The 9,812-nt window shown below is 42.0% G+C and overlaps 1 protein-coding gene across 1 annotated transcript in view; it reads left to right on the forward strand.

Moving 5' to 3' along the window:
• Window positions 1–581: 581 nt before the first annotated feature.
• The window catches only part of PRPS1 (phosphoribosyl pyrophosphate synthetase 1), a 21,337-nt gene continuing 12,106 nt past the window's right edge, over window positions 582–9,812 (forward strand). The window contains exon 1 of the mRNA XM_017859361.1: window positions 582–898. The gene's annotated coding sequence lies outside the window, so the exon portion shown is untranslated. The remainder of the gene's footprint in view (window positions 899–9,812) is intronic.

Below are 9,812 nucleotides of genomic sequence, written 5' to 3' on the forward strand. Positions count from 1 at the left end.
TCCTCCTTCACTTGTCTCAACATACTTGGTTCCAGCACTAGAAACAAAACAACTTTCTCTTGCAGTGTCTCTTGGATGATTCAGGTGGCATGCCTTCAGTCACTTCCCCCTTGGAAACTGTCTTGCAGGCAAAGGCGACACTGCAATTACAATGGGCAAGCAAACCCTTTGCATGCACGTCTGTGATGTAAAAATGTTTTAATTCAGCCCCATCCTTATAAAGAGACAAAAAATGTGTTCAGAAACATGCAAACTCGTGGCTGTCATCCTGATAAATAGATTTTCTTAAAGGAAACTCTAAACCAGAGCCAGACTTACTTTCCTGCGCTGAGGGAGGGGAAATAAAAAAGCAGGCATGGTTGATTTCCCGCTAGCGGGAACGATCTGGCCCCAGACGTCACGAGCATCCCTCCACCCCTAGTCCAACGTCTCCTGTGCCCGACCGCCTAGCTACAGGGGGCCGGGCTATGGGTTAGACTCGTCCCCGTTCATTCTCTTCAGCCAATACCTGAGAGAATCAGAAGGAGGCAGAGCTATAGTGAGGACCAAACCCCGCCCTTCGCTCCCTCTTAGCTAATCGTTGCCAGCTGGGTGTGGACTTCGCTGCTGACCCCACCTCCGCCGCTCTGGGTAATTTAGAGCCGCGCGCCGGGCGGGAATGTAAGATGGCGGAGTAGCAACGCAAAGCGCTTAATATTGAGTCTCTGGCCGACTTCGGTTCCCGTCTCTGCAGCATCCGTGATCGCTTAGCGGAGTGCTTAGGGCAGTTGGCCAGGATGCCGAATATCAAAATCTTCAGCGGCAGCTCCCACCAGGACTTATCTCAGAAAATTGCTGACCGCCTGGGCCTGGAGCTAGGCAAGGTGGTGACTAAGAAATTCAGCAACCAGGAGACCTGGTAAGGACCAAGTTGGGACCCCGACTAGACCTTACCTGCACAGGCGGCAGAGGACAGGAGGGATGGGGTCGCCGCTTGAACTCAAACAGACTGGGGGAGGAGGGAGGGGGTGCAGCTCTGTGACTAGCCTACCCCACGGGCTGTTTCCGTTATTTTACCTCTCGCGGGAGGGTCACGTTCATTCTTACCGTGCCATGGGGTGGAGTCAAAAGATGGAGCATGAGGCGAAGCTTCTGCGTTTGAGGGCAAGGGCTGGGGGACCCAATAGATAGTGGCTGCATAGAGCGACGAGAGGGGATCGACGCTTAGCCAGGGCGGTAGGGACACGTGGCTTGGCTTTGCTGTTGAGCCACCCAGGCTGGATGGGGTTGCTTCAGCTCTTGGACTAGCTTGCATTTAGAGAGCCTACCTGCGTACTGAGCTCTCCTGGTCTTTCTTCTCCTAGAGTCCAAGAAGCAGCTTTTTAATTCGAAATGATGTTGGTCCGTTCGGCTTGGTGTTGCGAGAAACTGACATTATGTACTGCAGGCGCCAAAATTATTACGACTTACCTTAGATCTGCAAGCGTTGGCTTTTCTCATCTTATGAATCATCCACCTGAGTAATCGGAGCCATAAATCTACGTGATTGGTTAAAGTGATGCGTTGACTCTGCATCCTTGATAGCCAGCATCTCAGCTTGAGCCATCCAGAAAATCTTGGAAACCTCAATTCTGGAATCTTTGACCTTCCCCAGTGCAGCTAGTGGTACAGATAATGCAAAAGCGTATTTTTCAGTAACCGAGTCCATCCTAAACTTGGCTACTTCTTAAGCTCTGTGTAGGGAATTTAGGAAACAATTTTATACCTGAATGTTAAAGATAATTGAGGACAGGTAATGTAGTGGAAGACCAGGACTGGACAGTGCATTGCAACTTGCATTTTTTCCATTGCCTTGCCAGTAAAACTTGCTTCCTTCCCTGACTTACACCCTCTACCGGCACCATGGGACTGTTTTAGAGATAACTTGGTTACCTGATTATTTCAGTGCCCCTTCCACCTAAGTGTGGGATCTTTAGTTTCTGATAGGTGTAATTTGTATTTTGTTGTTACCCTATCGATTAAATCAGGGCTCTGCCCACAATCTTACAGATATGTTAAGGGGAAAGTTTTCACCTAATAATCAGATAAGAATATTTCAAATATTTTTTTCCTAAATGCTTTTGCTGACTTTTTTGCTTTCTTTGTACTGATTTCCAAGTGTAACTCCCCTTATCTCTTTTAGACCCAGCTGATAAAGTAATGCCAACGATAATGGACAGCTTCTTCCCGAATTATTGTGCTACTGATTGTGATGCAAATGATAGTGTAAACATTGCCATCTGTAACCAGGCAATACCTTAGTCAACAGAGGCTTACAAACTGCTGTCTTTAGATTTTTCCAAACCATTATGGCTCATGGGCCTTAATAAAGAATACAAAACAGGACTAGACTTTGTGATTGGCAATATAGTTAGGGGACAATAATGTTTTTCATTTAGAGGTTTTCTTTGGCCCCTGTGGATATTTAATCCTTTTCCTGTGCGTCTAGGAAAAATGTGAAGGCATGAAAGCTTTATTTTCTCCTTGTGTTAATCCTTCTGCCCTCTGCATAATGCAGCACCCCAGAACCTGAAGATATATTGGGAGAGGAGAGGGGGAGGACAACTTGGTTTTCTACTGATTGATTTCTATTAAGTCCAACATGGATAATTACTGACTGGTTAGATTTCCTTGTTTTTGGCTTTATCATTAGCTTCTTGGTTCCTATTTTGAAATCTTCATTGAACATCATCACAATTTTTTTTTTTATGGAGTTCCCCATCTTTGTTTTCCTACACTGAAGAAATGGTAACTGCTCCCTATAACTGCTCCCCCAGGTGACTCTTAGTTGATGCTTTCTTGAGCAGAGTAGCTTTTCTTCTAACGTAAGGATCATCCTTGGCTGTCTAGTTATTTAGGAAATACACACACACACACACACACACACGGGGTGGGTGTTAAAAGTGCTGAAATCAGAAAACTTGGATCTGAATCCTTAACCTTTCTTTGCCCCAGTAATCTAATCTGTAAAGTAGTACCTACCCATACAGTTGTTACGAGGATTGAATGAGCTAGGAGTAAAGTTCTTAGGATCTTGTCCAAAACATAAGTACAACAATAAATGTTGACAAGAAGGGGTGGTGATGGTATTGCAGAAAATGTGGAAAATATAGAACACAGAAGGGAGAAGATATGCCTCTTAATTTCACCACCTGACATAAATGTCACATTATCATTTCTGACTCCCCAGATATTTGTGTAAGATACACTTTTTCAAGAATGTTTAATACATTTATAGCTCTCTTCACTTAGCAATATATTTTGAACAGTTTCTCCCTTTAATATTTAGTATACTTTTCTTTTTTTTATTATTAAAGATTTTAATTTATGTTTTAGAGATGAGGTCTCACTATGTTGCCCAGGCTGGAGTCCAATAGCTACTCACAGGCACAATCATAGCACACTGCATCCGCAAACTGCCAGGCTCAAGTGATCTGCCTGCCTCTGCCTCTCAAGTAGTTGAGAATAGAGACACGTACCACTGAGGTGGGCTAGTTGATTATGCCATAGTTTTATATAACCAAATTCTTTTTTTTTTTTTGAGACAGAGTCTCGCACTGTCACCTGGGCTGGAGTGCAATGGCGTGATCTCGGGGGTCACTGCAACCTCTGCCTCCCAGGTTCAAGCAGTTCTCCTGCCTCAGCCCCACCGAGTAGCTGGGATTACAGGCACCCGCCACCATGCCCGTCTAATTTTTCGTATTTTTAGTAGAAATAGGGTTTCACTATATTGGCCGGGCTGGTCTTGAACTCCTGACCTCGTGATCCGCCCGCCTCAGCCTCCCAAAGTGCTGGGATTACAGGCATGAGCCACCGCGCCCGGCTTATATAACCAAATTCTTACTGGACATTTCTAGTTTTTGATCTAATGCTTTTATATGAAAATCCATGAACATAAATCTTTGACCATTTCTGATTATTTCCTTAAAATAAATCCCTAGGAAGGTAATTCTTAGGTTAAAGGGTAGATACCATTTTTCAGGCTTTTGATGCCTATTGCCAGATTACTCCCCAGAAAAGTTGAACCAATGTGTCTCGTCAGCAATAATACAATATTAATAATATTTATGTATTTATTTTTTGAGACGAGTTTCACTCTTGTTGACCAGGAGTGCAGTGGTGCGATCTCAGCTCACTGCAACCTCCGCCACTCAAGTTCAAGCAGGTCTTCTGCCTCAGCCTCCCGAATAGCTGGAATTACAGGCATGCGCCACCACACCTGGCTAATATTTTGTATTTTTAGTAGAGACGGGGTTTCACCATGTTGGCCAGACTGGTTTCAAACTCCTGACCTCAGGTGATTCCCCTACCTCGGCCTCCCAAAGTGCTGGGATTGTAGGCATGAGCTACCGCACCCAGCCATAATATTTAATGTATAGTGGATGCCTAACGTGCTAGTTTCCCTGCTAAGCATTTAGTATACATTGTGTTTAATCCCCTTAAAATTGTTATGAGGAATAACTCTTACTATCCCTATTTTACAGAGAAGGGAACTACAGTAAGATGCAGAGTAACTTGCCCAGCTCTGGGTATTATTGTTCTTTTAAATTTTTGCTGACAAGATCTCTCACCTGGCTTTAAAAAGAACTTTTAGATATTCTAAAATTTTGACTTTATTTTCTTCAATATTTGTAAATAACTTTGGTTTATTTGGTTATTCTGTACTAGCTGAGAGGAGGAAGACTTGAACTTTGGTTGCCTAGGGTTTTCCCGAGAACTGTATCTTCTGGTTGTGGTTAGTTAATCCCGTGTATTTTGCACTTGTCGGTATCTCCATAATCTAAATTCTTCAGATTTTCTTAAGAATACTATCCGCCTTGTAGATTCACTGTTGGTGTTTCTTGACATTCCATGTCAATTGGATACACTTATGCCTGACCTTAAAGGAAAGGGAAAAGAGAAACTAGTTTTCTCACTTATTGGATAGACACAGCCAGTCTTCTGGCCTCACCAAAACAGCTGAGAGAATGATTGGCCCAAAGCCATTTGGAGAACACTCCCATAGAGGGAGAGAACAAGGAGTATTACTCTCTAAATTGCTGAACTAGGTTTTTCCACTTAATAGATTATGTTAGGAGCAAACAGGTTTTAGGCACAAGTGTTCCTCTCTATCACTGCCATAACTTAGAAGAAACCATAAGAATAAGGTTAAGATTTTTAGAGGACTTCTTGAACCAAGCTGTATAATCGGAGTGCAATTCACGGACTTTTTAAGACTTTGTCAGACAAAGTCTGTATGTTATAGTACTACTATAGGGAAAGATTGGTCTTAATAAGTGAAGTTAGAATTATACACAGTAAAACAAGGCAGTATCACCTAGTTTACTTGCACCACCTTATTTTATTTATGTATTTTCTTTCTAAGCTTCTCTATTTTTGTTTTGTTTTTGTAAGATCTTTTCAAAAGCACCACATTTTTTAAACAGTGAAATAACCTTTTCAAGTTATTAGATACATACCTCGTAACAAACATGCTTCTATGCGGAAGGTAGCTTTTAATTTTAAAAAGTTTGGCTTTGAGAAATAGCTGAGCCATTGGTTGATTATTAAGTGATATAATAACAAAAATGGTACTAGCGATTGTGTTGGGTGGTGAGCTGATAAGTGATTTTATTTTATATTTTTTGTTTGATAAGTGATTTATAAAAGTTATTATTCAAGCCTTATGTGATGTTAGAATATGTATATTTTTAAAATAATCACCTTGTCTGGGTGCGGTGGCTCGCACCTGCAATTCCAGCACTTTGGGAGGCCGAGGCAGGTGGATCACCTGAGGTCAGGAGTTTGAGACCAGCCTGGCCAATGTGGCAAAACCCCGTCTCTACTAAAAATACAAAACTTAGCCGGGTGTGGTGGCACACACCTGTAGTCCCAGCTACTTGGGAGACTGAGGCAGGAGAATCGCTTGAACCCGGGAAGCAGAGGTTGCAGTGAGCAGAGATCACACCATTGCAGTCCAGCCTGGGTGACAGAGTGAGATTCCGTCCCCAAAAAATCAATCAATAAATAAAATAATCATCTCTACTAAAGCTATATATTTATCAGATGCCCTTTGATGTTTTAATTAGCAGTGATAATTTAATTTTTAAATAATATCTCACCTGCTTTCAAGAAAGGATTTGAAGTATGTTTGATAGTCACAAGTACAAACTGTTTGTTAAGGTAGGTATCAGAAGCCTTACAGAACCATAGACTACAGTAATTGTGGCAGCAATTTGGCATAAAACAATTACTAAAGTTTAGTGTTACTTTTTATTTTATTTATTTATTTATTTATTTATTTGAGACGGAGTCTGGAGCGTCTCCCAGGCTGGAGTGCAGTGGCGCGATCTTGGCTCACTGCAAGCCCTGCCTCTTGGGTTCACGCCATTCTCCTGCCTCAGCCTCCCAAGTAGCTGAGACTACAGGTGCCTGCCACCACGCCCAGCTAATTTTTTTTTTTTTTTTTTAAGTAGAGACGGGGTTTCACCGTGTTAACCAGGATGGTCTCGATCTCCTGACCTCAGGTGATCTGCCTGCCTCCGCCTCCCAAAGTGCTGGAATTACAGGCATGAGCCACCCTCCCCCTCCTAGTGTTACTTTTTTTAAATTGTATCCCTTGGCTTCCTGACAGCCAGAGGGTTAAAGGCATATGCAATGGATTATGTGGTTTTTATTTTCATAAAGTTATTTAGAAATTTCCAGGCACAAAATCCTAAGAATTTTATGGGTGAGACCTCTAAATAGTGATATCGAGTAACATCATGCACAATATAGCAATTTTGTGGGTATTTTTTATATTGACTGATAGTTGAGGCATTTGTAAAGGGAGATAAGCCGCTGTGGTCTAAGAATGTTGTTTTCTGGTCTTACTTGATAATGATAAAGGTTTAAAAACATAGCGGAATAGCTTGTCCCTTATACTGTCTGATATCAATTGTCAAACAACGTTTGCTCATTTGTTCTCCAACTTTTAATCAAGCATCCTGACTCTGGCAAGTGAATATCTGAAGCACAGATGGTATTCTGTGTTCTTGACTGAAACAAGAGCCATAAGCTTCTGATACATGTTTGGAAATCAGTATGCCTGCCTGGCTTTTATTCTTCTCCAGGGAAATGGATATTTTGGTCAAGGAGCTGGTATATGGAGAATGAATGTGAGCAGGATTAAAATTTTCTGAGTTTTGTTTTTTTTTTTTTTTTTTTTTGAGACAGGGTCTCACTCTATCACCCAGGCTGGAATACAGCGGCATTATCATGGCTCCTAACTCCTGGGCTGAAGCAATCCTCTCACCTCAGTCTCCCCAGTAGCTGCGATCACAGGCACTTGCCACCATGCCTGACTAATTTTTAAATTGTTTTGTAGTGAGGAGGTCTCTTTATGTTGCCCAGGCTGGTTTCAAACTCTTGGGCTCAAGTGATCCTCCTGCCTCTGCCTCCCAACCACAGAGTTGTTCAACATAAAACATAAAAGTGATTCTTTTAGCTTGACATCTCTCAAAGGGCAGAGCTAGTAGTAAAGAAAGATCTGGGCCAGGCACGGTGGTTTACACCTGTAATCCCAGCACTTTGGGAGGCCAAGGCAGGCAGATCACGAGGTCAAGAGATCGAGACCATCCTGGCCGACATGGTAAAACCCCGTCTCTTCTGAAAATACAAAAAATTAGCTGGGTGTGGTGGCGTGCGCCTGTAGTCCCAGCTACTCAGGAGGCTAAGGCAGGAGAATCACTTGAACCCAGGAGGTGGATGTTGCAGTGAGCCAAGATCTTGCCACTGCACTCCATCCTGGTGACAGAGCGAGACTCTGTCTCAAAAAAAAAAAAAGACCTGAAAAGTCCCAAAAGTCCCTTGAAATGACCACTGCCTGTTTTTTTTTGTTTTGTTTAAGACGGAGTCCCGCTCTGTCACCCAGGCTGGAGTGCAGTGGCTTCGTCTTCGCATACTGCAACCTCCACCTCCCAAGTTCAAGCGATTCTCCTGCCTCAGCCCCCCAAGTAGCTGGGACTACAGATGTACATCCCCACGCCTAATTTTTGTGTTTTTTGGTAGAGACAGGGTTTTGCCATGTTGCCAAGGTTGGTCTTGAAATTGGGAGCTCAGGCAGTCTGCCTGCCTTGGCTTCCCAAAGTGCTGGGATTACAGGCATGAGCTACTGCATCCAGTCTTAAAAAAGGTTTATTCTGAACTAGTGCATTTTCTTTTTTGTTCTGGCTGCCAGGAATCTCAGCTTCCCTGTTTTTAATTGGTTTCTAGTTTGATTTTTTTTTTTCACTTGCTTTTATTTTTCTTGCTTTACAATATAAACTAACCCCATTTGTCTTTTCTTGCTTTTGAGATGAGGGTCTTCCTGTGTTGTCCAGGCTAGACTTGAACTCCTGGGCTCAAGCAATCCTCCTGCTTCAGCCTCCTGAGCAGCTGGGATTACAGGCGTGTGCCACCACCCCCAGCTCCCTTTCATCTTGGGTTAGAAAGGAATAAATAAGAAATTATCTCCTATGTCAGCTTCTTCTGGCAATAGAATTGCCTCTGCCAGTTTTCATATAAGTCCTTTTTGGAGTTCTCCTTGACGTTTTGTTTGGGGAGAGAAGGGTGGGTAAAAGTGATCATGACAGAAATAGGACAGTAGGTGGTTCCTGAAGCCACACAGAAGATAGTGCTTAGAGTGAGATAGAAGTATGGATCTTTTATTTAATAACTCTATTGCCTTTTGATTTGAACTGAAGTTTTTCTCTTGTTCAATAGGTATTGTCAGCCATTCTGATCTACTTGTCTATATACACACATACTCCCCTACCTCACCTAGAGGATTAATTGGGAATATAGTGTTGTTTGAGGTATCACTAAGGTGATTTTTAAAATTTTTTAAATTATTTTCTTTTTTTTCAAACCTGGTGAACAGGAAGAGGTGATTTTTTTTTTTCTAGATGATAGGTTTTTCTTGGTAGAGACCCAAATATGGGTATTGAAACTTTTGTGGTAAAATATAGCCCTACTTCATACTTAGAGTAAATCCCTATAGAGTTACTTAGTAATTGAACCAGAGTACAGTTAACACAGAATGAAGGCAAGGACCACATTTTATTCATCATTGTTTCCCTAGCACCTAGTACAGTGATGAGCATATGAACATTTAGTATTTACTGGGTAAATTGCCAATACAGTAGAGGTGGTACTGTCTTCTGTTAAAGTGTTATTATAGAACGATAGTGATTCACTCCTTATGATATTTCTACTTTTTTTTTTTTTTTGCATTTTTTGGACTCTGTAACAGTAACAGGTGATGCATCAAATTTTATGTACATCACATGTACCTATATGAAATGAGATACAGGCCACCTGCTAAAATTGTGGTCCAGTTATTTGTAAGTACTTTAGACCAACACGTGCCAACCATTTCATGAATCTTTTTCATGTATGTCACAGGGTAACATTAGAAAATATTACCATAGAAAATGGTAACATTTGTATAGTACACTGGAGTCAACTAAGGCAGTGAACTGCTTCTGATATAGAGGCTCCTTCAGAGGATCTCCTGAAGCCTGGGTGATTAATATCCACATGTAGCTGTAACTATTCACAGCATACTAGTAGGGAAGCTGTTCTTCTTAGACCTTATTGTCTATTGAAGTATAGTAAAGTCTTCCCTCAGTATCCACAGGGGATTGGTCCCAAGACCAAATCTGCAGATATGAAATAGTGTAATATATATACCTTCACCTCCCGGGTTCAAGCAGTTTTCCTGCCTCAGCCTCCTGAGTAGCTGGGACTACAGGCACCCGTCACCACGCCCAGCTAATTTTTTTTTTTTTTTTTTT

The sequence above is a fragment of the Rhinopithecus bieti genome, unplaced genomic scaffold (genome assembly GCF_001698545.2).
Source record: "Rhinopithecus bieti isolate Rb0 unplaced genomic scaffold, ASM169854v2 scaffold_50805, whole genome shotgun sequence".
Taxonomy (NCBI): domain Eukaryota; kingdom Metazoa; phylum Chordata; class Mammalia; order Primates; family Cercopithecidae; genus Rhinopithecus; species Rhinopithecus bieti.